At 39.1% G+C, this 23,893-nt stretch overlaps 19 non-coding genes across 19 annotated transcripts; 10 read left to right on the top strand and 9 right to left on the bottom strand.

The window, feature by feature from the left end:
• Positions 1-498: 498 nt before the first annotated feature.
• On the bottom strand, positions 499-570 carry TRNAQ-UUG (transfer RNA glutamine (anticodon UUG)). The gene has a single exon. It is a non-coding gene; the product is annotated as a tRNA-Gln (tRNA).
• Positions 571-829: 259 nt separating this feature from the next.
• Positions 830-901, top strand: TRNAQ-CUG (transfer RNA glutamine (anticodon CUG)). Its single transcript has one exon. It is a non-coding gene; the product is annotated as a tRNA-Gln (tRNA).
• An 876-nt stretch (positions 902-1,777) lies between these two features.
• On the bottom strand, positions 1,778-1,849 carry TRNAQ-UUG (transfer RNA glutamine (anticodon UUG)). The gene has a single exon. It is a non-coding gene; the product is annotated as a tRNA-Gln (tRNA).
• Positions 1,850-4,201: 2,352 nt separating this feature from the next.
• Positions 4,202-4,273, top strand: TRNAQ-CUG (transfer RNA glutamine (anticodon CUG)). The gene has a single exon. It is a non-coding gene; the product is annotated as a tRNA-Gln (tRNA).
• A 913-nt stretch (positions 4,274-5,186) lies between these two features.
• On the bottom strand, positions 5,187-5,258 carry TRNAQ-UUG (transfer RNA glutamine (anticodon UUG)). Its single transcript has one exon. It is a non-coding gene; the product is annotated as a tRNA-Gln (tRNA).
• A 259-nt stretch (positions 5,259-5,517) lies between these two features.
• TRNAQ-CUG (transfer RNA glutamine (anticodon CUG)) lies at positions 5,518-5,589 on the top strand. Its single transcript has one exon. It is a non-coding gene; the product is annotated as a tRNA-Gln (tRNA).
• Positions 5,590-6,462: 873 nt separating this feature from the next.
• Positions 6,463-6,534, bottom strand: TRNAQ-UUG (transfer RNA glutamine (anticodon UUG)). Its single transcript has one exon. It is a non-coding gene; the product is annotated as a tRNA-Gln (tRNA).
• A 2,378-nt stretch (positions 6,535-8,912) lies between these two features.
• On the top strand, positions 8,913-8,984 carry TRNAQ-CUG (transfer RNA glutamine (anticodon CUG)). Its single transcript has one exon. It is a non-coding gene; the product is annotated as a tRNA-Gln (tRNA).
• A 913-nt stretch (positions 8,985-9,897) lies between these two features.
• Positions 9,898-9,969, bottom strand: TRNAQ-UUG (transfer RNA glutamine (anticodon UUG)). The gene has a single exon. It is a non-coding gene; the product is annotated as a tRNA-Gln (tRNA).
• Positions 9,970-10,228: 259 nt separating this feature from the next.
• TRNAQ-CUG (transfer RNA glutamine (anticodon CUG)) lies at positions 10,229-10,300 on the top strand. Its single transcript has one exon. It is a non-coding gene; the product is annotated as a tRNA-Gln (tRNA).
• Positions 10,301-11,181: 881 nt separating this feature from the next.
• Positions 11,182-11,253, bottom strand: TRNAQ-UUG (transfer RNA glutamine (anticodon UUG)). Its single transcript has one exon. It is a non-coding gene; the product is annotated as a tRNA-Gln (tRNA).
• A 2,357-nt stretch (positions 11,254-13,610) lies between these two features.
• TRNAQ-CUG (transfer RNA glutamine (anticodon CUG)) lies at positions 13,611-13,682 on the top strand. Its single transcript has one exon. It is a non-coding gene; the product is annotated as a tRNA-Gln (tRNA).
• A 913-nt stretch (positions 13,683-14,595) lies between these two features.
• On the bottom strand, positions 14,596-14,667 carry TRNAQ-UUG (transfer RNA glutamine (anticodon UUG)). The gene has a single exon. It is a non-coding gene; the product is annotated as a tRNA-Gln (tRNA).
• A 259-nt stretch (positions 14,668-14,926) lies between these two features.
• TRNAQ-CUG (transfer RNA glutamine (anticodon CUG)) lies at positions 14,927-14,998 on the top strand. The gene has a single exon. It is a non-coding gene; the product is annotated as a tRNA-Gln (tRNA).
• An 881-nt stretch (positions 14,999-15,879) lies between these two features.
• TRNAQ-UUG (transfer RNA glutamine (anticodon UUG)) lies at positions 15,880-15,951 on the bottom strand. The gene has a single exon. It is a non-coding gene; the product is annotated as a tRNA-Gln (tRNA).
• A 2,351-nt stretch (positions 15,952-18,302) lies between these two features.
• On the top strand, positions 18,303-18,374 carry TRNAQ-CUG (transfer RNA glutamine (anticodon CUG)). The gene has a single exon. It is a non-coding gene; the product is annotated as a tRNA-Gln (tRNA).
• A 1,244-nt stretch (positions 18,375-19,618) lies between these two features.
• Positions 19,619-19,690, top strand: TRNAQ-CUG (transfer RNA glutamine (anticodon CUG)). Its single transcript has one exon. It is a non-coding gene; the product is annotated as a tRNA-Gln (tRNA).
• An 881-nt stretch (positions 19,691-20,571) lies between these two features.
• On the bottom strand, positions 20,572-20,643 carry TRNAQ-UUG (transfer RNA glutamine (anticodon UUG)). The gene has a single exon. It is a non-coding gene; the product is annotated as a tRNA-Gln (tRNA).
• A 2,333-nt stretch (positions 20,644-22,976) lies between these two features.
• Positions 22,977-23,048, top strand: TRNAQ-CUG (transfer RNA glutamine (anticodon CUG)). Its single transcript has one exon. It is a non-coding gene; the product is annotated as a tRNA-Gln (tRNA).
• Positions 23,049-23,893: the final 845 nt, after the last annotated feature.

The following is a 23,893-nucleotide window of genomic DNA, read 5'->3' as shown; positions in this document are numbered from 1 at the left end:
ATCTCAAACTGATACCTTCATTTTACAAACATGTAAAGACTGTTAAGACGCTTGATTAATATCATTGATTCTGAATGCGGTCGCTTTTCATAGGATTAACCCTTTAACAATTTTGAAAGAGAATGGCGATACAATAGAGCTGCTTTTCCCAAAATGGTATTATTAATGTTGTTGCTGCATCTTCAAGTAAAAAGAGAATCCATTGGGTCACAGATTGAGCATGTTTCTTAACATTGAGTTAAGTTTGAAAATTTCAAATCTTTTATGTATGTTTCCGATGCAGATCTGCCCATCGACTCAGAATGACCTCACTGTTCATACATTTAAAAAAAATGCATAAAGATTAAGGTGCTAGGCACAAAAGTGGATTTTTATGAAAAGTTATGCCAGAGAGTGAGAGCGAAAATGAATACCCTACACCACTAACCTTATGAATATTACTATCTTTGGCCTATAATTTAAGACAACAAGGAGACAAAGTGTGTTAGAGCAAGAGAGAGGTTCCACCGAGACTTGAACTCGGATCGCTAGATTCAAAGTCCAAAGTGCTAACCATTACACCATGGAACCCTTGTTGAGCAGAGCTTCATAAGGGCAATGAGAATATAGGGCACAGTCAAGATTTTTACTGACCTATAGTAACCGTTTACTGATATTATATCGAAGCAGCACTGTTGCTGTTGGATGCTGTGCAATCGCAAAGTATTGGCTTCATGTCTCATTTGGATCAAATTCTTCCTCTGGAGTCTAATGATATAGGAATATTACATATTTTCTCTGATGTGCTCTGTTTTTCCAGAATGAAGTGCATCATGCTACTGAATATGTGGGTTCCATGGTGTAATGGTTAGCACTCTGGACTCTGAATCCAGCGATCCGAGTTCAAGTCTCGGTGGGACCTTGGGGCTGCTTCTCTTTTAGAGTTGCCTTTCATTTGCAGATAGATATAACAGCAATAGCTTTGCTTTACAGCCCACTTTGATGGCAGTCTTCTTTGACCAAAGAATATTAATAGTTTCTGGGGATGACTCTCTTTTGCCACAAAGAAACTGCCCACTCTCATATCTCCAAAGCTCCAAGGTATAATGGCTATTAAACTGGCTTTTGATCTCAGCGATTTGCATTGAAAGGCCAGGAGGCCCCTAAAATCAGTTGAATTGTTTCCTGATAATTTAGAGTTTATTTCTTCTTTCGAGAAAGGTGTGATCCAAATAAAGTAAGTACATTTAAACAAGGGCACTTGATCAGTAAATGCACTACTTTCTAGAACTCATAACTCTTGTAAGTTATAAAAAGTTTGCTCTCCATACAGTTTGTCAACTCAAAGAATTACATTTTTTACACATTTAATAAGACCATCAAATTGCTTGAAACATAGGAATGATTGTGAAAGTGAATATGATTCACCAAAATAATTGTATAACATTTTTTAATGTTAATAAAATAGGGCTTTTTCCAATCTTTTCACATCAATGTTGTTTCTGCATGTTCCAGTGAGCAGAGAATCTACTGCACATAGTGTGTACATTTTTCTTTTCATAGAGTTAAGGTTGGACATTATTCATCTGTGGAAAATGTTTCTGAGAGATATCTGGGTGCCCATTCTGATTGACCTTAGGGATTGTACATTAACGATATGTAGTTGCATCACTGTATTGGTATCAGGCACCAAAGTGCATTTAAATGTAATGTCGTGCAGAGAGAGTGAACTTCTGAATATTAACTCTGTTGAATTGTAATTTGAGAAATTAGAAAATGGACTGTAAGAGCAAGATAACGGTCCCACCGAGACTTGAACTCGGATCGTTGGATTCAAAGTCCAAAGTGCTAACCATTACACCATGGAACCCTTGCAAGATGCACCTGAGAGCGTTGAATCAGAAATGGCAATATAGAGCACATTTACAATTTTTACAGATTCATAGTCCCAATTGACTGATATCATACAAACACAGCGATGTTGTCGATTGACGTTGTGCTATAGCAATCTCTGTGCTTTATAGAGCATGTAGATCAAATTCTTCCTCTTGAGGCATATGATTAAGCAATATTAAATATTGTTTCTGACTGCCTCTGTTTTGGCATAATGAAGTTCAGCATTTGCGGAAGTATTTAGGTTCCATGGTCTAATGGTTAGTAGGCTGGACTCTGAATTTAGTAATCTGACATGTTATAGCTATATTTTGTTTTCCTTTGGGTGTATTGTCATTTTATGCACATAGATTTCCTAGCAGTGGCTGTGATGAATAGTTCAATTTGATAGCAGCTTCCTTTTGAGAATTTGAAAAAAAAAGAATTAAATAGTCTCTCTGGATGACTCTGCTTTGATTTCTATGTGCACATCCCTTTTGCGTTTCAGAGGGATTGACCAACATACACAACAGTGCTTGGAAGACCTCTTCCTCCCATGGCATGTAAAGCTAACCTCTCTCCTACCGTGTGTTTTTTTACTTTTTAACTTCCCCTTCTGAGTCATGATCATGTAACTGAATTTACATTTTTAGATTTTAACTGCAGTAGTTGCTTGTTTTTCATTTTTATTTTTTGTGTACGCATACATCCCTTTTTGTGGGGAGGGGGGAGTGATGTCTGTTTACTTATATTAGCTAATATAGGTCATTTTATGTCCGCTTACAATATGTGTCAGGATTTTTTATGTCGTTTCCAATCAATGTCTAATATCAAGTGGTTTGCAGCAGTCATACAAAGGCACGTAACACCCCCAAAACACCTACATCAGTTAGAAATACTCCGGAAGAGTACTCAGTTTATGAAAAGGCGGTGAATCCCAAATAGAACTGTAAATGTAAGCTAGCAAGCAGACTGTGCACCCCTGTTTGGAACTATGACCTGTGTGTTGCCCTCTATTAACAGAACAATGTAACTGCAGCCCATGTCACATAAAATAGAAAGTAGAGATTATGCAAATTAACTCCCAGAAGAGCCTGGTGTCACCCCAAAAGGTGTCATGCTTTTCACACCAAGAAACATCCACACATAGATCCCTGCGAACCTCAAAAACGTACAGGAAACCCTGTCCAGCGCTTTGCTCCCAGAGGAGATAAGGTTGAAAAACCACCCTATGTTAAAAGTGTCCATAATCCATGCCAGCTGCCCTGTCTATAGGCCTAGGGGCATGAGTGGAAGGGTTTAACCTGCCTGGGTTCTTGGGCATGGTTTCATCATGCCTCAGTTTACAATGGCACTCTGCCACTTTGTCAGGCTTTAAAGAAGCCTGACTCCTGCAGAGCAAAAGATCTGATTATTTCCTTACATGTTTTGTACGTAAGAATGCGGATGGTGCTCTGAGCCTCCTATGGTGGTTATTAAGCATGGTATACATACCATAGCATGTAACTGTGCCTACAAATGGAACATTTTGTTCATTTATTAGGGAGTTGTGAAAATGGCAAAATCAAATTGCCATTACTGACACAGACCAGCTGCCGCTGTCCGGACATTTCGTCGAAAGACATTTCGTCGAAAGACATTTGGTCGACGTAATTTGGTCGAAAGCCAAATGGTCGATTTATTTATTTATTTATATATATATTTTTTAGGTTGTAGTTTAGGGAAAAAAAGGGGTTTTTAGAAAAAAAGGGGGTTGGGGGGACCCCCCAAACCCCCCCCCCAAAAAAAAATGTGAAAATAAAAAACAAAGCAATTCGACCATTTGGTTTTCGACCAAATGGTTTCGACCAATTGTCCTGTCGACAAATTTTTTTCGACGAAATGTCTGGCAACCCAGCTGCCGACTGTTGTTATTGACAGGAGTTCCAGGTGTATAAACTGAGGAGATCACCAGTTCAATTACCTGTGAACGCATTTTGAAGCTCATTCACAACCAGTTCATGCCCGTTCTCTCCATTTTGGCTTTCTGGCTGGCCGAGGGGCCCTTCAGTAATGTTCTTTGCTAACCATTACACCATGGGCACCTTGCTGGTGCAACCTGACAGAGTTGTAACAGAAATGAGAATCGAGATCTCATGCATCATTTTAACAAACTCATATTCCTAGCCCACGGATATTATGCAAATGTGGAACTGTTTAGTTGGTTGTTGCGCAATAGCAAACTCTTTGCTTTACAGCTCATTTGGATAGGATTCTTCCTCTGGAGGCATAAGATAAAAGAATATTGCATACATTCTCTAAAAGGCTCTTTTTTTGCTGCAATGACGTTCATCATGTCACTAAGTATGTAGGTTCCATGGTGTAATGGTTAGCACTCTGGACTCTGAATCCAGCGATCCGAGTTCAAATCTCGGTGGGACCTTGGGAATTACTGTGTTTGTTTTCCTCTCAGTGTCTTGTTTTAATAGCAATGACGCTGCTGTGTCGCCCACTTTCATAGCATTATTCCCTGGGTGCATTTGAAAAAAGAAAGATTTTCCATGGATGACGCTCTTTAGCCACAATGAAACCCACCACTTTCTGTGGTGTGAAAGACCTATGGTGTAATGGTAGCACCCTGGAGGTTGAATCCAATAATTTGCATTGAAATCTCTGTAAGAGTTTACCATCAGTCGAACCTTTCCCTTATCGTTTATTGTGGATGTCTTCTTTGAAGAAAGGTATGATCCAACTAAAGTAAGTACATTCACGAATGGGCCCTTGGTCGGTACAAACAGTATTTATACACCTCAGGCCTTTTGTGAATTAAGAAAAGTGTGTTCTTCGTTCTATTTTTCATCTCAAACTGATACCTTCATTTTACAAACATGTAAAGACTGTTAAGACGCTTGATTAATATCATTGATTCTGAATGTGGTCGCTTTTCATAGGATTAACCCTTTAACAATTTTGAAAGAGAATGGCGATACAATAGAGCTGCTTTTCCCAAAATGGTATTATTAATGTTGTTGCTGCATCTTCAAGTAAAAAGAGAATCCATTGGGTCACAGATTGAGCATGTTTCTTAACATTGAGTTAAGTTTGAAAATTTCAAATCTTTTATGTATGTTTCCGATGCAGATCTGGCCATCGACTCAGAATGACCTCACTGTTCATACATTTAAAAAAAATGCATAAAGGTTAAGGTGCTAGGCACAAAAGTGGATTTTTATGAAAAGTTATGCCAGAGAGTGAGAGCGAAAATGAATACCCTACACCACTAACCTTATGAATATTACTATCTGTGGCCTATAATTTAAGACAACAAGGAGACAAAGTGTGTTAGAGCAAGAGAGAGGTTCCACCGAGACTTGAACTCGGATCGCTGGATTCAAAGTCCAAAGTGCTGACCATTACACCATGGAACCCTTGTTGAGCAGAGCTTCATAAGGGCAATGAGAATATAGGGCACAGTCAAGATTTTTACTGACCTATAGTAACCGTTTACTGATATTATATCGAAGCAGCACTGTTGCTGTTGGATGCTGTGCAATCGCAAAGTATTGGCTTCATGTCTCATTTGGATCAAATTCTTCCTCTGGAGTCTAATGATATAGGAATATTACATATTTTCTCTGATGTGCTCTGTTTTTCCAGAATGAAGTGCATCATGCTACTGAATATGTGGGTTCCATGGTGTAATGGTTAGCACTCTGGACTCTGAATCCAGCGATCCGAGTTCAAGTCTCGGTGGGACCTTGGGGCTGCTTCTCTTTTAGAGTTGCCTTTCATTTGCAGATAGATATAACAGCAATAGCTTTGCTTTACAGCCCACTTTGATGGCAGTCTTCTTTGACCAAAGAATATTAATAGTTTCTGGGGATGACTCTCTTTTGCCACAAAGAAACTGCCCACTCTCATATCTCCAAGGTATAATGGCTATTAAACTGGCTTTTGATCTCAGCGATTTGCATTGAAAGCCCAGGAGGCCCCTAAAATCAGTTGAATTGTTTCCTGATAATTTAGAGTTTATTTCTTCTTTCGAGAAAGGTGTGATCCAAATAAAGTTAGTACATTTAAACAAGGGCACTTGATCAGTAAATGCACTACTTTCTAGAACTCATAACTCTTGTAAGTTATAAAAAGTTTGCTCTCCATACAGTTTGTCAACTCAAAGAATTACATTTTTTACACATTTAATAAGACCATCAAATTGCTTGAAACATAGGAATGATTGTGAAAGTGAATATGATTCACCAAAATAATTGTATAACATTTTTTAATGTTAATAAAATAGGGCTTTTTCCAATCTTTTCACATCAATGTTGTTTCTGCATGTTCCAGTGAGCAGAGAATCTACTGCACATAGTGTGTACATTTTTCTTTTCATAGAGTTAAGGTTGGACATTATTCATCTGTGGAAAATGTTTCTGAGAGATATCTGGGTGCCCACTCTGATTGACCTTAGGGATTGTACATTAACGATATGTAGTTGCATCACTGTATTGGTATCAGGCACCAAAGTGCATTTAAATGTAATGTCGTGCAGAGAGAGTCGACTGAACTTCTGAATATTAACTCTGTTGAATTGTAATTTGAGAAATTAGAAAATGGAGTGTAAGAGCAAGATAACGGTCCCACCGAGACATGAACTCGGATCGTTGGATTCAAAGTCCAAAGTGCTAACCATTACACCATGGAACCCTTGGAAGATGCACCTGAGAGCGTTGAATCAGAAATGGCAATATAGAGCACATTTACAATTTTTACAGATTCATAGTCCCAATTGACTGATATCATACAAACACAGCGATGTTGTCGATTGACGTTGTGCTATAGCAATCTCTGTGCTTTATAGAGCATGTAGATCAAATTCTTCCTCTTGAGGCATATGATTAAGCAATATTAAATATTGTTTCTGACTGCCTCTGTTTTGGCATAATGAAGTTCAGCATTTGCGGAAGTATTTAGGTTCCATGGTCTAATGGTTAGTAGGCTGGACTCTGAATTTAGTAATCTGACATGTTATAGCTATATTTTGTTTTCCTTTGGGTGTATTGTCATTTTATGCACATAGATTTCCTAGCAGTGGCTGTGATGAATAGTTCAATTTGATAGCAGCTTCCTTTTGAGAATTTGAAAAAAAAAGAATTAAATAGTCTCTCTGGATGACTCTGCTTTGATTTCTATGTGCACATCCCTTTTGCGTTTCAGAGGGATTGACCAACATATACAACAGTGCTTGGAAGACCTCTTCCTCCCATGGCATGTAAAGCTAACCTCTCTCCTACCGTGTGTTTTTTTACTTTTTAACTTCCCCTTCCGAGTCATGATCATGTAACTGAATTTACATTTTTAGATTTTAACTGCAGTAGTTGCTTGTTTTTCATTTTTATTTTTTGTGTACGCATACATCCCTTTTTGTGGGGAGGGGGGAGTGATGTCTGTTTACTTATATTAGCTAATATAGGTCATTTTATGTCCGCTTACAATATGTGTCAGGATTTTTTATGTCGTTTCCAATCAATGTCTAATATCAAGTGGTTTGCAGCAGTCATACAAAGGCACGTAACACCCCCAAAACACCTACATAAGTTAGAAATACTCCGGAAGAGTACTCAGTTTATGAAAAGGCGGTGAATCCCAAATAGAACTGTAAATGTAAGCTAGCAAGCAGACTGTGCACCCCTGTTTGGAACTATGACCTGTGTGTTGCCCTCTATTAACAGAACAATGTAACTGCAGCCCATGTCACATAAAATAGAAAGTAGAGATTATGCAAATTAACTCCCAGAAGAGCCTGGTGTCACCCCAAAAGGTGTCATGCTTTTCACACCAAGAAACATCCACACATAGATCCCTGTGAACCTCAAAAACGTACAGGAAACCCTGTCCAGCGCTTTGCTCCCAGAGGAGATAAGGTTGAAAAACCACCCTATGTTAAAAGTGTCCATAATCCATGCCAGCTGCCCTGTCTATAGAACCTGGCTGTTCGTGGCCGTTCGGGGCCTAGGGGCATGAATGGAAGGGTTTAACCTGCCTGGGTTCTTGGGCATGGTTTCATCATGCCTCAGTTTACAATGGCACTCTGCCACTTTGTCAGGCTTTAAAGAAGCCTGACTCCTGCAGAGCAAAAGATCTGATTATTTCCTTACATGTTTTGTACGTAAGAATGCGGATGGTGCTCTGAGCCTCCTATGGTGGTTGTTAAGCATGGTATACATACCATAGCATGTACCTGTGCCTACAAATGGAACATTTTGTTCATTTATTAGGGAGTTGTGAAAATGGCAAAATCAAATTGCCATTACTGACACAGACCAGCTGCCGCTGTCCGGACATTTCGTTGAAAGACATTTCGTCGAAAGACATTTGGTCGACGTAATTTGGTCGAAAGCCAAATGGTCGGTTTTTTTATTTATTTATATATATATTTTTTAAGTTGTAGTTTAGGGAAAAAAAGGGGTTTTTAGAAAAAAAGGGGGTTGGGGGGACCCCCCCAAACCCCCCCCCAAAAAAAAATGTGAAAATAAAAAACAAAGCAATTCGACCATTTGGTTTTCGACCAAATGGTTTCGACCAATTGTCCTGTCGACAAATTTTTTTCGACGAAATGTCTGGCAACCCAGCTGCCGACTGTTGCTATTGACAGGAGTTCCAGGTGTATAAACTGAGGAGATCACCAGTTCAATTACCTGTGAACGCATTTTGAAGCTCATTCACAACCAGTTCATGCCCGTTCTCTCCATTTTGGCTTTCTGGCTGGCCGAGGGGCCCTTCAGTAATGTTCTTTGCTAACCATTACACCATGGGCCCCTTGCTGGTGCAACCTGACAGAGTTGTAACAGAAATGAGAATCGAGATCTCATGCATCATTTTAACAAACTCATATTCCTAGCCCACGGATATTATGCAAATGTGGAACTGTTTAGTTGGTTGTTGCGCAATAGCAAACTCTTTGCTTTACAGCTCATTTGGATATGATTCTTCCTCTGGAGGCATAAGATAAAAGAATATTGCATACATTCTCTAAAAGGCTCTTTTTTTGCTGCAATGACGTTCATCATGTCACTAAGTATGTAGGTTCCATGGTGTAATGGTTAGCACTCTGGACTCTGAATCCAGCGATCCGAGTTCAAATCTCAGTGGGACCTTGGGAATTACTGTGTTTGTTTTCCTCTCAGTGTCTTGTTTTAATAGCAATGACGCTGCTGTGTCGCCCACTTTCATAGCATTATTCCCTGGGTGCATTTGAAAAAAGAAAGATTTTCCATGGATGACGCTCTTTAGCCACAATGAAACCCACCACTTTCTGTGGTGTGAAAGACCCATGGTGTAATGGTAGCACCCTGGAGGTTGAATCCAATAATTTGCATTCAAATCTCTGTAAGAGTTTACCATCAGTCGAACCTTTCCCTTATCGTTTATTGTGGATGTCTTCTTTGAAGAAAGGTATGATCCAACTAAAGTAAGTACATTCACGAATGGGCCCTTGGTCGGTACAAACAGTATTTATACACCTCAGGCCTTTTGTGAATTAAGAAAAGTGTGTTCTTCGTTCTATTTTTCATCTCAAACTGATACCTTCATTTTACAAACATGTAAAGACTGTTAAGACGCTTGATTAATATCATTGATTCTGAATGTGGTCGCTTTTCATAGGATTAACCCTTTAACAATTTTGAAAGAGAATGGCGATACAATAGAGCTGCTTTTCCCAAAATGGTATTATTAATGTTGTTGCTGCATCTTCAAGTAAAAAGAGAATCCATTGGGTCACAGATTGAGCATGTTTCTTAACATTGAGTTAAGTTTGAAAATTTCAAATCTTTTATGTATGTTTCCGATGCCGATCTGCCCATCGACTCAGAATGACCTCACTGTTCATACATTTAAAAAAAATGCATAAAGGTTAAGGTGCTAGGCACAAAAGTGGATTTTTATGAAAAGTTATGCCAGAGAGTGAGAGCGAAAATGAATACCCTACACCACTAACCTTATTAATATTACTATCTTTGGCCTATAATTTAAGACAACAAGGAGACAAAGTGTGTTAGAGCAAGAGAGAGGTTCCACCGAGACTTGAACTCGGATCGCTGGATTCAAAGTCCAAAGTGCTAACCATTACACCATGGAACCCTTGTTGAGCAGAGCTTCATAAGGGCAATGAGAATATAGGGCACAGTCAAGATTTTTACTGACCTATAGTAACCGTTTACTGATATTATATCGAAGCAGCACTGTTGCTGTTGGATGCTGTGCAATCGCAAAGTATTGGCTTCATGTCTCATTTGGATCAAATTCTTCCTCTGGAGTCTAATGATATAGGAATATTACATATTTTCTCTGATGTGCTCTGTTTTTCCAGAATGAAGTGCATCATGCTACTGAATATGTGGGTTCCATGGTGTAATGGTTAGCACTCTGGACTCTGAATCCAGCGATCCGAGTTCAAGTCTCGGTGGGACCTTGGGGCTGCTTCTCTTTTAGAGTTGCCTTTCATTTGCAGATAGATATAACAGCAATAGCTTTGCTTTACAGCCCACTTTGATGGCAGTCTTCTTTGACCAAAGAATATTAATAGTTTCTGGGGATGACTCTCTTTTGCCACAAAGAAACTGCCCACTCTCATATCTCCAAAGCTCCAAGGTATAATGGCTATTAAACTGGCTTTTGATCTCAGCGATTTGCATTGAAAGCCCAGGAGGCCCCTAAAATCAGTTGAATTGTTTCCTGATAATTTAGAGTTTATTTCTTCTTTCGAGAAAGGTGTGATCCAAATAAAGTAAGTACATTTAAACAAGGGCACTTGATCAGTAAATGCACTACTTTCTAGAACTCATAACTCTTGTAAGTTATAAAAAGTTTGCTCTCCATACAGTTTGTCAACTCAAAGAATTACATTTTTTACACATTTAATAAGACCATCAAATTGCTTGAAACATAGGAATGATTGTGAAAGTGAATATGATTCACCAAAATAATTGTATAACATTTTTTAATGTTAATAAAATAGGGCTTTTTCCAATCTTTTCACATCAATGTTGTTTCTGCATGTTCCAGTGAGCAGAGAATCTACTGCACATAGTGTGTACATTTTTCTTTTCATAGAGTTAAGGTTGGACATTATTCATCTGTGGAAAATGTTTCTGAGAGATATCTGGGTGCCCACTCTGTTTGACCTTAGGGATTGTACATTAACGATATGTAGTTGCATCACTGTATTGGTATCAGGCACCAAAGTGCATTTAAATGTAATGTCGTGCAGAGAGAGTTGACTGAAGTTCTGAATATTAACTCTGTTGAATTGTAATTTGAGAAATTAGAAAATGGAGTGTAAGAGCAAGATAACGGTCCCACCGAGACTTGAACTCAGATTGTTGGATTCAAAGTCCAAAGTGCTAACCATTACACCATGGAACCCTTGCAAGATGCACCTGAGAGCGATGAATCAGAAATGGCAATATAGAGCACATTTACAATTTTTACAGATTCATAGTCCCAATTGACTGATATCATACAAACACAGCGATGTTGTCGATTGACGTTGTGCTATAGCAATCTCTGTGCTTTATAGAGCATGTAGATCAAATTCTTCCTCTTGAGGCATATGATTAAGCAATATTAAATATTGTTTCTGACTGCCTCTGTTTTGGCATAATGAAGTTCAGCATTTGCGGAAGTATTTAGGTTCCATGGTCTAATGGTTAGTAGGCTGGACTCTGAATTTAGTAATCTGACATGTTATAGCTATATTTTGTTTTCCTTTGGGTGTATTGTCATTTTATGCACATAGATTTCCTAGCAGTGGCTGTGATGAATAGTTCAATTTGATAGCAGCTTCCTTTTGAAAATTTGAAAAAAAAAGAATTAAATAGTCTCTCTGGATGACTCTGCTTTGATTTCTATGTGCACATCCCTTTTGCGTTTCAGAGGGATTGACCAACATACACAACAGTGCTTGGAAGACCTCTTCCTCCCTCATGGCATGTAAAGCTAACCTCTCTCCTACCGTGTGTTTTTTTACTTTTTAACTTCCCCTTCCGAGTCATGATCATGTAACTGAATTTACATTTTTAGATTTTAACTGCAGTAGTTGCTTGTTTTTCATTTTTATTTTTTGTGTACGCATACATCCCTTTTTGTGGGGAGGGGGGAGTGATGTCTGTTTACTTATATTAGCTAATATAGGTCATTTTATGTCCGCTTACAATATGTGTCAGGATTTTTTATGTCGTTTCCAATCAATGTCTAATATCAAGTGGTTTGCAGCAGTCATACAAAGGCACGTAACACCCCCAAAACACCTACATAAGTTAGAAATACTCCGGAAGAGTACTCAGTTTATGAAAAGGCGGTGAATCCCAAATAGAACTGTAAATGTAAGCTAGCAAGCAGACTGTGCACCCCTGTTTGGAACTATGACCTGTGTGTTGCCCTCTATTAACAGAACAATGTAACTGCAGCCCATGTCACATAAAATAGAAAGTAGAGATTATGCAAATTAACTCCCAGAAGAGCCTGGTGTCACCCCAAAAGGTGTCATGCTTTTCACACCAAGAAACATCCACACATAGATCCCTGCGAACCTCAAAAACGTACAGGAAACCCTGTCCAGTGTTTTGCTCCCAGAGGAGATAAGGTTGAAAAACCACCCTATGTTAAAAGTGTCCATAATCCATGCCAGCTGCCCTGTCTATAGGCCTAGGGGCATGAGTGGAAGGGTTTAACCTGCCTGGGTTCTTGGGCATGGTTTCATCATGCCTCAGTTTACAATGGCACTCTGCCACTTTGTCAGGCTTTAAAGAAGCCTGACTCCTGCAGAGCAAAAGATCTGATTATTTACTTACATGTTTTGTACGTAAGAATGCGGATGGTGCTCTGAGCCTCCTATGGTGGTTATTAAGCATGGTATACATACCATAGCATGTAACTGTGCCTACAAATGGAACATTTTGTTCATTTATTAGGGAGTTGTGAAAATGGCAAAATCAAATTGCCATTACTGACACAGACCAGCTGCCGCTGTCCGGACATTTCGTCGAAAGACATTTCGTCGAAAGACATTTGGTCGACGTAATTTGGTCGAAAGCCAAATGGTCGATTTTTTTATTTATTTATATATATATTTTTTAGGTTGTAGTTTAGGGAAAAAAAGGGGTTTTTAGAAAAAAAGGGGGTTAGGGGGACCCCCCAAAACACCCCCCCCCCCCAAAAAAATGTGAAAATAAAAAACAAAGCAATTCGACCATTTGGTTTTCGACCAAATGGTTTCGACCAATTGTCCTGTCGACAAATTTTTTTCGACGAAATGTCTGGCAACCCAGCTGCCGACTGTTGCTATTGACAGGAGTTCCAGGTGTATAAACTGAGGAGATCACCAGTTCAATTACCTGTGAACGCATTTTGAAGCTCATTCACAACCAGTTCATGCCCGTTCTCTCCATTTTGGCTTTCTGGCTGGCCGAGGGGCCCTTCAGTAATGTTCTTTGCTAACCATTACACCATGGGCCCCTTGCTGGTGCAACCTGACAGAGTTGTAACAGAAATGAGAATCGAGATCTCATGCATCATTTTAACAAACTCATATTCCTAGCCCACGGATATTATGCAAATGTGGAACTGTTTAGTTGGTTGTTGCGCAATAGCAAACTCTTTGCTTTACAGCTCATTTGGATAGGATTCTTCCTCTGGAGGCATAAGATAAAAGAATATTGCATACATTCTCTAAAAGGCTCTTTTTTTGCTGCAATGACGTTCATCATGTCACTAAGTATGTAGGTTCCATGGTGTAATGGTTAGCACTCTGGACTCTGAATCCAGCGATCCGAGTTCAAATCTCGGTGGGACCTTGGGAATTACTGTGTTTGTTTTCCTCTCAGTGTCTTGTTTTAATAGCAATGACGCTGCTGTGTCGCCCACTTTCATAGCATTATTCCCTGGGTGCATTTGAAAAAAGAAAGATTTTCCATGGATGACGCTCTTTAGCCACAATGAAACCCACCACTTTCTGTGGTGTGAAAGACCTATGGTGTAATGGTAGCACCCTGGAGGTTGAATCCAATAATTTGCATTCAAATCTCTGTAAGAGTTTACCATCAGTCGAACCTTTCCCTTATCGTTTATTGTGGATGTCTTCTTTGAAGAAAGGTATGATCCAACTAAAGTAAGTACATTCACGAATGGGCCCTTGGTCGGTACAAACAGTATTTATACACCTCAGGCCTTTTGTGAATTAAGAAAAGTGTGTTCTTCGTTCTATTTTTCATCTCAAACTGATACCTTCATTTTACAAACATGTAAAGGCTGTTAAGACGCTTGATTAATATCATTGATTCTGAATGTGGTCGCTTTTCATAGGATTAACCCTTTAACAATTTTGAAAGAGAATGGCGATACAATAGAGCTGCTTTTCCCAAAATGGTATTATTAATGTTGTTGCTGCATCTTCAAGTAAAAAGAGAATCCATTGGGTCACAGATTGAGCATGTTTCTTAACATTGAGTTAAGTTTGAAAATTTCAAATCTTTTATGTATGTTTCCGATGCAGATCTGCCCATCGACTCAGAATGACCTCACTGTTCATACATTTAAAAAAAATGCATAAAGGTTAAGGTGCTAGGCACAAAAGTGGATTTTTATGAAAAGTTATGCCAGAGAGTGAGAGCGAAAATGAATACCCTACACCACTAACCTTATGAATATTACTATCTTTGGCCTATAATTTAAGACAACAAGGAGACAAAGTGTGTTAGAGCAAGAGAGAGGTTCCACCGAGACTTGAACTCGGATCGCTGGATTCAAAGTCCAAAGTGCTAACCATTACACCATGGAACCCTTGTTGAGCAGAGCTTCATAAGGGCAATGAGAATATAGGGCACAGTCAAGATTTTTACTGACCTATAGTAACCGTTTACTGATATTATATCGAAGCAGCACTGTTGCTGTTGGATGCTGTGCAATCGCAAAGTATTGGCTTCATGTCTCATTTGGATCAAATTCTTCTTCTGGAGTCTAATGATATAGGAATATTACATATTTTCTCTGATGTGCTCTGTTTTTCCAGAATGAAGTGCATCATGCTACTGAATATGTGGGTTCCATGGTGTAATGGTTAGCACTCTGGACTCTGAATCCAGCGATCCGAGTTCAAGTCGCGGTGGGACCTTGGGGCTGCTTCTCTTTTAGAGTTGCCTTTCATTTGCAGATAGATATAACAGCAATAGCTTTGCTTTACAGCCCACTTTGATGGCAGTCTTCTTTGACCAAAGAATATTAATAGTTTCTGGGGATGACTCTCTTTTGCCACAAAGAAACTGCCCACTCTCATATCTCCAAAGCTCCAAGGTATAATGGCTATTAAACTGGCTTTTGATCTCAGCGATTTGCATTGAAAGCCCAGGAGGCCCCTAAAATCAGTTGAATTGTTTCCTGATAATTTAGAGTTTATTTCTTCTTTCGAGAAAGGTGTGATCCAAATAAAGTAAGTACATTTAAACAAGGGCACTTGATCAGTAAATGCACTACTTTCTAGAACTCATAACTCTTGTAAGTTATAAAAAGTTTGCTCTCCATACAGTTTGTCAACTCAAAGAATTACATTTTTTACACATTTAATAAGACCATCAAATTGCTTGAAACATAGGAATGATTGTGAAAGTGAATATGATTCACCAAAATAATTGTATAACATTTTTTAATGTTAATAAAATAGGGCTTTTTCCAATCTTTTCACATCAATGTTGTTTCTGCATGTTCCAGTGAGCAGAGAATCTACTGCACATAGTGTGTACATTTTTCTTTTCATAGAGTTAAGGTTGGACATTATTCATCTGTGGAAAATGTTTCTGAGAGATATCTGGGTGCCCACTCTGATTGACCTTAGGGATTGTACATTAACGATATGTAGTTGCATCACTGTATTGGTATCAGGCACCAAAGTGCATTTAAATGTAATGTCGTGCAGAGAGAGTCGACTGAACTTCTGAATATTAACTCTGTTGAATTGTAATTTGAGAAATTAGAAAATGGAGTGTAAGAGCAAGATAACGGTCCCACCGAGACTTGAACTCGGATCGTTGGATTCAAAGTCCAAAGTGCTAACCATTACACCATGGAACCCTTGCAAGATGCACCTGAGAGCGTTGAATCAGAAATGGCAATATAGAGCACATTTACAATTTTTACAGATTCATAGTCCCAATTGACTGATATCATACAAACACAGCGATGTTGTCGATTGACGTTGTGCTATAGCAATCTCTGTGCTTTATAGAGCATGTAGATCAAATTCTTCCTCTTGAGGCATATGATTAAGCAATATTAAATATTGTTTCTGACTGCCTCTGTTTTGGCATAATGAAGTTCAGCATTTGCGGAAGTATTTAGGTTCCATGGTCTAATGGTTAGTAGGCTGGACTCTGAATTTAGTAATCTGACATGTTATAGCTATATTTTGTTTTCCTTTGGGTGTATTGTCATTTTATGCACATAGATTTCTTAGCAGTGGCTGTGATGAATAGTTCAATTTGATAGCAGCTTCCTTTTGAGAATTTGAAAAAAAAAGAATTAAATAGTCTCTCTGGATGACTCTGCTTTGATTTCTATGTGCACATCCCTTTTGCGTTTCAGAGGGATTGACCAACATACACAACAGTGCCTGGAAGACCTCTTCCTCCCATGGCATGTAAAGCTAACCTCTCTCCTACCGTGTGTTTTTTTACTTTTTAACTTCCCCTTCCGAGTCATGATCATGTAACTGAATTTACATTTTTAGATTTTAACTGCAGTAGTTGCTTGTTTTTCGTTTTTATTTTTGTGTACGCATACATCCCTTTTTGTGGGGAGGGGGGAGTGATGTCTGTTTACTTATATTAGCTAATATAGGTCATTTTATGTCCGCTTACAATATGTGTCAGGATTTTTTATGTCGTTTCCAATCAATGTCTAATATCAAGTGGTTTGCAGCAGTCATACAAAGGCACGTAACACCCCCAAAACACCTACATAAGTTAGAAATACTCCGGAAGAGTACTCAGTTTATGAAAAGGCGGTGAATCCCAAATAGAACTGTAAATGTAAGCTAGCAAGCAGACTGTGCACCCCTGTTTGGAACTATGACCTGTGTGTTGCCCTCTATTAACAGAACAATGTAACTGCAGCCCATGTCACATAAAATAGAAAGTAGAGATTATGCAAATTAACTCCCAGAAGAGCCTGGTGTCACCCCAAAAGGTGTCATGCTTTTCACACCAAGAAACATCCACACATAGATCCCTGCGAACCTCAAAAACGTACAGGAAACCCTGTCCAGCGCTTTGCTCCCAGAGGAGATAAGGTTGAAAAACCACCCTATGTTAAAAGTGTCCATAATCCATGCCAGCTGCCCTGTCTATAGGCCTAGGGGCACGAGTGGAAGGGTTTAACCTGCCTGGGTTCTTGGGCATGGTTTCATCATGCCTCAGTTTACAATGGCACTCTGCCACTTTGTCAGGCTTTAAAGAAGCCTGACTCCTGCAGAGCAAAAGATCTGATTATTTCCTTACATGTTTTGTACGTAAGAATGCGGATGGTGCTCTGAGCCTCCTATGGTGGTTATTAAGCATGGTATACATACCATAGCATGTAACTGTGCCTACAAATGGAACATTTTGTTCATTTATTAGGGAGTTGTGAAAATGGCAAAATCAAATTGCCATTACTGACACAGACCAGCTGCCGCTGTCCGGACATTTCGTCGAAAGACATTTTGTCGAAAGACATTTGGTCGACGTAATTTGGTCGAAAGCCAAATGGTCGATTTTTTTATTTATTTATATATATATTTTTTAGGTTGTAGTTTAGGGAAAAAAAGGGGTTTTTAGAAAAAAAGGGGGTTGGGGGGACCCCCCCAAACCCCCCCCCAAAAAAAAATGTGAAAATAAAAAACAAAGCAATTCGACCATTTGGTTTTCGACCAAATGGTTTCGACCAATTGTCCTGTCGACAAATTTTTTTCGACGAAATGTCTGGCAACCCAGCTGCCGACTGTTGCTATTGACAGGAGTTCCAGGTGTATAAACTGAGGAGATCACCAGTTCAATTACCTGTGAACGCATTTTGAAGCTCATTCACAACCAGTTCATGCCCGTTCTCTCCATTTTGGCTTTCTGGCTGGCCGAGGGGCCCTTCAGTAATGTTCTTTGCTAACCATCACACCATGGGCCCCTTGCTGGTGCAACCTGACAGAGTTGTAACAGAAATGAGAATCGAGATCTCATGCATCATTTTAACAAACTCATATTCCTAGCCCACGGATATTATGCATATGTGGAACTGTTTAGTTGGTTGTTGCGCAATAGCAAACTCTTTGCTTTACAGCTCATTTGGATAGGATTCTTCCTCTGGAGGCATAAGATAAAAGAATATTGCATACATTCTCTAAAAGGCTCTTTTTTTGCTGCAATGACGTTCATCATGTCACTAAGTATGTAGGTTCCATGGTGTAATGGTTAGCACTCTGGACTCTGAATCCAGCGATCCGAGTTCAAATCTCGGTGGGACCTTGGGAATTACTGTGTTTGTTTTCCTCTCAGTGTCTTGTTTTAATAGCAATGACGCTGCTGTGTCGCCCACTTTCATAGCATTATTCCCTGGGTCCATTTGAAAACAGAAAGATTTTCCATGGATGACGCTCTTTAGCCACAATGAAACCCACCACTTTCTGTGGTGTGGAAGACCTATGGTGTAATGGTAGCACCCTGGAGGTTGAATCCAATAATTTGCATTGAAATCTCTGTAAGAGTTTACCATCAGTCGAACCTTTCCCTTATCGTTTATTGTGGATGTCTTCTTTGAAGAAAGGTATGATCCAACTAAAGTAAGTACATTCACGAATGGGCCCTTGGTCGGTACAAACAGTATTTATACACCTCAGGCCTTTTGTGAATTAAGAAAAGTGTGTTCTTCGTTCTATTTTTCATCTCAAACTGATACCTTCATTTTACAAACATGTAAAGACTGTTAAGACGCTTGATTAATATCATTGATTCTGAATGCGGTCGCTTTTCATAGGATTAACCCTTTAACAATTTTGAAAGAGAATGGCGATACAATAGAGCTGCTTTTCCCAAAATGGTATTATTAATGTTGTTGCTGCATCTTCAAGTAAAAAGAGAATCCATTGGGTCACAGATTGAGCATGTTTCTTAACATTGAGTTAAGTTTGAAAATTTCAAATCTTTTATGTATGTTTCCGATGCAGATCTGCCCATCGACTCAGAATGACCTCACTGTTCATACATTTAAAAAAAATGCATAAAGATTAAGGTGCTAGGCACAAAAGTGGATTTTTATGAAAAGTTATGCCAGAGAGTGAGAGCGAAAATGAATACCCTACACCACTAACCTTATGAATATTACTATCTTTGGCCTATAATTTAAGACAACAAGGAGACAAAGTGTGTTAGAGCAAGAGAGAGGTTCCACTGAGACTTGAACTCGGATCGCTAGATTCAAAGTCCAAAGTGCTAACCATTACACCAGGGAACCCTTGTTGAGCAGAGCTTCATAAGGGCAATGAGAATATAGGGCACAGTCAAGATTTTTACTGACCTATAGTAACCGTTTACTGATATTATATCGAAGCAGCACTGTTGCTGTTGGATGCTGTGCAATCGCAAAGTATTGGCTTCATGTCTCATTTGGATCAAATTCTTCCTCTGGAGTCTAATGATATAGGAATATTACATATTTTCTCTGATGTGCTCTGTTTTTCCAGAATGAAGTGCATCATGCTACTGAATATGTGGGTTCCATGGTGTAATGATTAGCACTCTGGACTCTGAATCCAGCGATCCGAGTTCAAGTCTCGGTGGGACCTTGGGGCTGCTTCTCTTTTAGAGTTGCCTTTCATTTGCAGATAGATATAACAGCAATAGCTTTGCTTTACAGCCCACTTTGATGGCAGTCTTCTTTGACCAAAGAATATTAATAGTTTCTGGGGATGACTCTCTTTTGCCACAAAGAAACTGTCCACTCTCATATCTCCAAAGCTCCAAGGTATAATGGCTATTAAACTGGCTTTTGATCTCAGCGATTTGCATTGAAAGCCCAGGAGGCCCCTAAAATCAGTTGAATTGTTTCCTGATAATTTAGAGTTTATTTCTTCTTTCGAGAAAGGTGTGATCCAAATAAAGTAAGTACATTTAAACAAGGGCACTTGATCAGTAAATGCACTACTTTCTAGAACTCATAACTCTTGTAAGTTATAAAAAGTTTGCTCTCCATACAGTTTGTCAACTCAAAGAATTACATTTTTTACACATTTAATAAGACCATCAAATTGCTTGAAACATAGGAATGATTGTGAAAGTGAATATGATTCACCAAAATAATTGTATAACATTTTTTAATGTTAATAAAATAGGGCTTTTTCCAATCTTTTCACATCAATGTTGTTTCTGCATGTTCCAGTGAGCAGAGAATCTACTGCACATAGTGTGTACATTTTTCTTTTCATAGAGTTAAGGTTGGACATTATTCATCTGTGGAAAATGTTTCTGAGAGATATCTGGGTGCCCATTCTGATTGACCTTAGGGATTGTACATTAACGATATGTAGTTGCATCACTGTATTGGTATCAGGCACCAAAGTGCATTTAAATGTAATGTCGTGCAGAGAGAGTCTACTGAACTTCTGAATATTAACTCTGTTGAATTGTAATTTGAGAAATTAGAAAATGGAGTGTAAGAGCAAGATAACGGTCCCACCGAGACTTGAACTCGGATCGTTGGATTCAAAGTCCAAAGTGCTAACCATTACACCATGGAACCCTTGCAAGATGCACCTGAGAGCGTTGAATCAGAAATGGCAATATAGAGCACATTTACAATTTTTACAGATTCATAGTCCCAATTGACTGATATCATACAAACACAGCGATGTTGTCGATTGACGTTGTGCTATAGCAATCTCTGTGCTTTATAGAGCATGTAGATCAAATTCTTCCTCTTGAGGCATATGATTAAGCAATATTAAATATTGTTTCTGACTGCCTCTGTTTTGGCATAATGAAGTTCAGCATTTGCGGAAGTATTTAGGTTCCATGGTCTAATGGTTAGTAGGCTGGACTCTGAATTTAGTAATCTGACATGTTATAGCTATATTTTGTTTTCCTTTGGGTGTATTGTCATTTTATGCACATAGATTTCCTAGCAGTGGCTGTGATGAATAGTTCAATTTGATAGCAGCTTCCTTTTGAGAATTTGAAAAAAAAAGAATTAAATAGTCTCTCTGGATGACTCTGCTTTGATTTCTATGTGCACATCCCTTTTGCGTTTCAGAGGGATTGACCAACATACACAACAGTGCTTGGAAGACCTCTTCCTCCCATGGCATGTAAAGCTAACCTCTCTCCTACCGTGTGTTTTTTTACTTTTTAACTTCCCCTTCCGAGTCATGATCATGTAACTGAATTTACATTTTTAGATTTTAACTGCAGTAGTTGCTTGTTTTTCATTTTTATTTTTTGTGTATGCATACATCCCTTTTTGTGGGGAGGGGGGAGTGATGTCTGTTTACTTATATTAGCTAATATAGGTCATTTTATGTCCGCTTACAATATGTGTCAGGATTTTTTATGTCGTTTCCAATCAATGTTTAATATCAAGTGGTTTGCAGCAGTCATACAAAGGCACGTAACACCCCCAAAACACCTACATCAGTTAGAAATACTCCGGAAGAGTACTCAGTTTATGAAAAGGCGGTGAATCCCAAATAGAACTGTAAATGTAAGCTAGCAAGCAGACTGTGCACCCCTGTTTGGAACTATGACCTGTGTGTTGCCCTCTATTAACAGAACAATGTAACTGCAGCCCATGTCACATAAAATAGAAAGTAGAGATTATGCAAATTAACTCCCAGAAGAGCCTGGTGTCACCCCAAAAGGTGTCATGCTTTTCACACCAAGAAACATCCACACATAGATCCCTGCGAACCTCAAAAACGTACAGGAAACCATGTCCAGCGCTTTGCTCCCAGAGGAGATAAGGTTGAAAAACCACCCTATGTTAAAAGTGTCCATAATCCATGCCAGCTGCCCTGTCTATAGGCCTAGGGGCATGAGTGGAAGGGTTTAACCTGCCTGGGTTCTTGGGCATGGTTTCATCATGCCTCAGTTTACAATGGCACTCTGCCACTTTGTCAGGCTTTAAAGAAGCCTGACTCCTGCAGAGCAAAAGATCTGATTATTTCCTTACATGTTTTGTACGTAAGAATGCGGATGGTGCTCTGAGCCTCCTATGGTGGTTATTAAGCATGGTATACATACCATAGCATGTAACTGTGCCTACAAATGGAACATTTTGTTCATTTATTAGGGAGTTGTGAAAATGGCAAAATCAAATTGCCATTACTGACACAGACCAGCTGCCGCTGTCCGGACATTTCGTCGAAAGACATTTCGTCGAAAGACATTTGGTCGACGTAATTTGGTCGAAAGCCAAATGGTCGATTTTTTTATTTATTTATATATATATTTTTTAGGTTGTAGTTAAGGGAAAAAAAGGGGGTTGGGGGGACCCCCCCAAACCCCCCCCAAAAAAAAATGTGAAAATAAAAAACAAAGCAATTCGACCATTTGGTTTTCGACCAAATGGTTTCGACCAATTGTCCTGTCGACAATTTTTTTTCGACGAAATGTCTGGCAACCCAGCTGCCGACTGTTGCTATTGACAGGATTTCCAGGTGTATAAATTGAGGAGATCACCAGTTCAATTACCTGTGAACGCATTTTGAAGCTCATTCACAACCAGTTCATGCCCGTTCTCTCCATTTTGGCTTTCTGGCTGGCCGAGGGGCCCTTCAGTAATGTTCTTTGCTAACCATTACACCATGGGCCCCTTGCTGGTGCAACCTGACAGAGTTGTAACAGAAATGAGAATCGAGATCTCATGCATCATTTTAACAAACTCATATTCCTAGCCCACGGATATTATGCAAATGTGGAACTGTTTAGTTGGTTGTTGCGCAATAGCAAACTCTTTGCTTTACAGCTCATTTGGATAGGATTCTTCCTCTGGAGGCATAAGATAAAAGAATATTGCATACATTCTCTAAAAGGCTCTTTTTTTGCTGCAATGACGTTCATCATGTCACTAAGTATGTAGGTTCCATGGTGTAATGGTTAGCACTCTGGACTCTGAATCCAGCGATCCGAGTTCAAATCTCGGTGGGACCTTGGGAATTACTGTGTTTGTTTTCCTCTCAGTGTCTTGTTTTAATAGCAATGACGCTGCTGTGTCGCCCACTTTCATAGCATTATTCCCTGGGTCCATTTGAAAACAGAAAGATTTTCCATGGATGACGCTCTTTAGCCACAATGAAACCCACCACTTTCTGTGGTGTGGAAGACCTATGGTGTAATGGTAGCACCCTGGAGGTTGAATCCAATAATTTGCATTGAAATCTCTGTAAGAGTTTACCATCAGTCGAACCTTTCCCTTATCGTTTATTGTGGATGTCTTCTTTGAAGAAAGGTATGATCCAACTAAAGTAAGTACATTCACGAATGGGCCCTTGGTCGGTACAAACAGTATTTATACACCTCAGGCCTTTTGTGAATTAAGAAAAGTGTGTTCTTCGTTCTATTTTTCATCTCAAACTGATACCTTCATTTTACAAACATGTAAAGACTGTTAAGACGCTTGATTAATATCATTGATTCTGAATGCGGTCGCTTTTCATAGGATTAACCCTTTAACAATTTTGAAAGAGAATGGCGATACAATAGAGCTGCTTTTCCCAAAATGGTATTATTAATGTTGTTGCTGCATCTTCAAGTAAAAAGAGAATCCATTGGGTCACAGATTGAGCATGTTTCTTAACATTGAGTTAAGTTTGAAAATTTCAAATCTTTTATGTATGTTTCCGATGCAGATCTGCCCATCGACTCAGAATGACCTCACTGTTCATACATTTAAAAAAAATGCATAAAGATTAAGGTGCTAGGCACAAAAGTGGATTTTTATGAAAAGTTATGCCAGAGAGTGAGAGCGAAAATGAATACCCTACACCACTAACCTT

The sequence above is a fragment of the Ambystoma mexicanum genome, chromosome 5p (genome assembly GCF_040938575.1).
Source record: "Ambystoma mexicanum isolate Mex_15411 chromosome 5p, UKY_AmexF1_1, whole genome shotgun sequence".
Lineage (NCBI taxonomy): Eukaryota > Metazoa > Chordata > Amphibia > Caudata > Ambystomatidae > Ambystoma > Ambystoma mexicanum.
The sequence above is the reverse complement of the archived record's forward strand: the minus strand, read 5'-3'. Positions and strand labels throughout refer to the sequence as shown.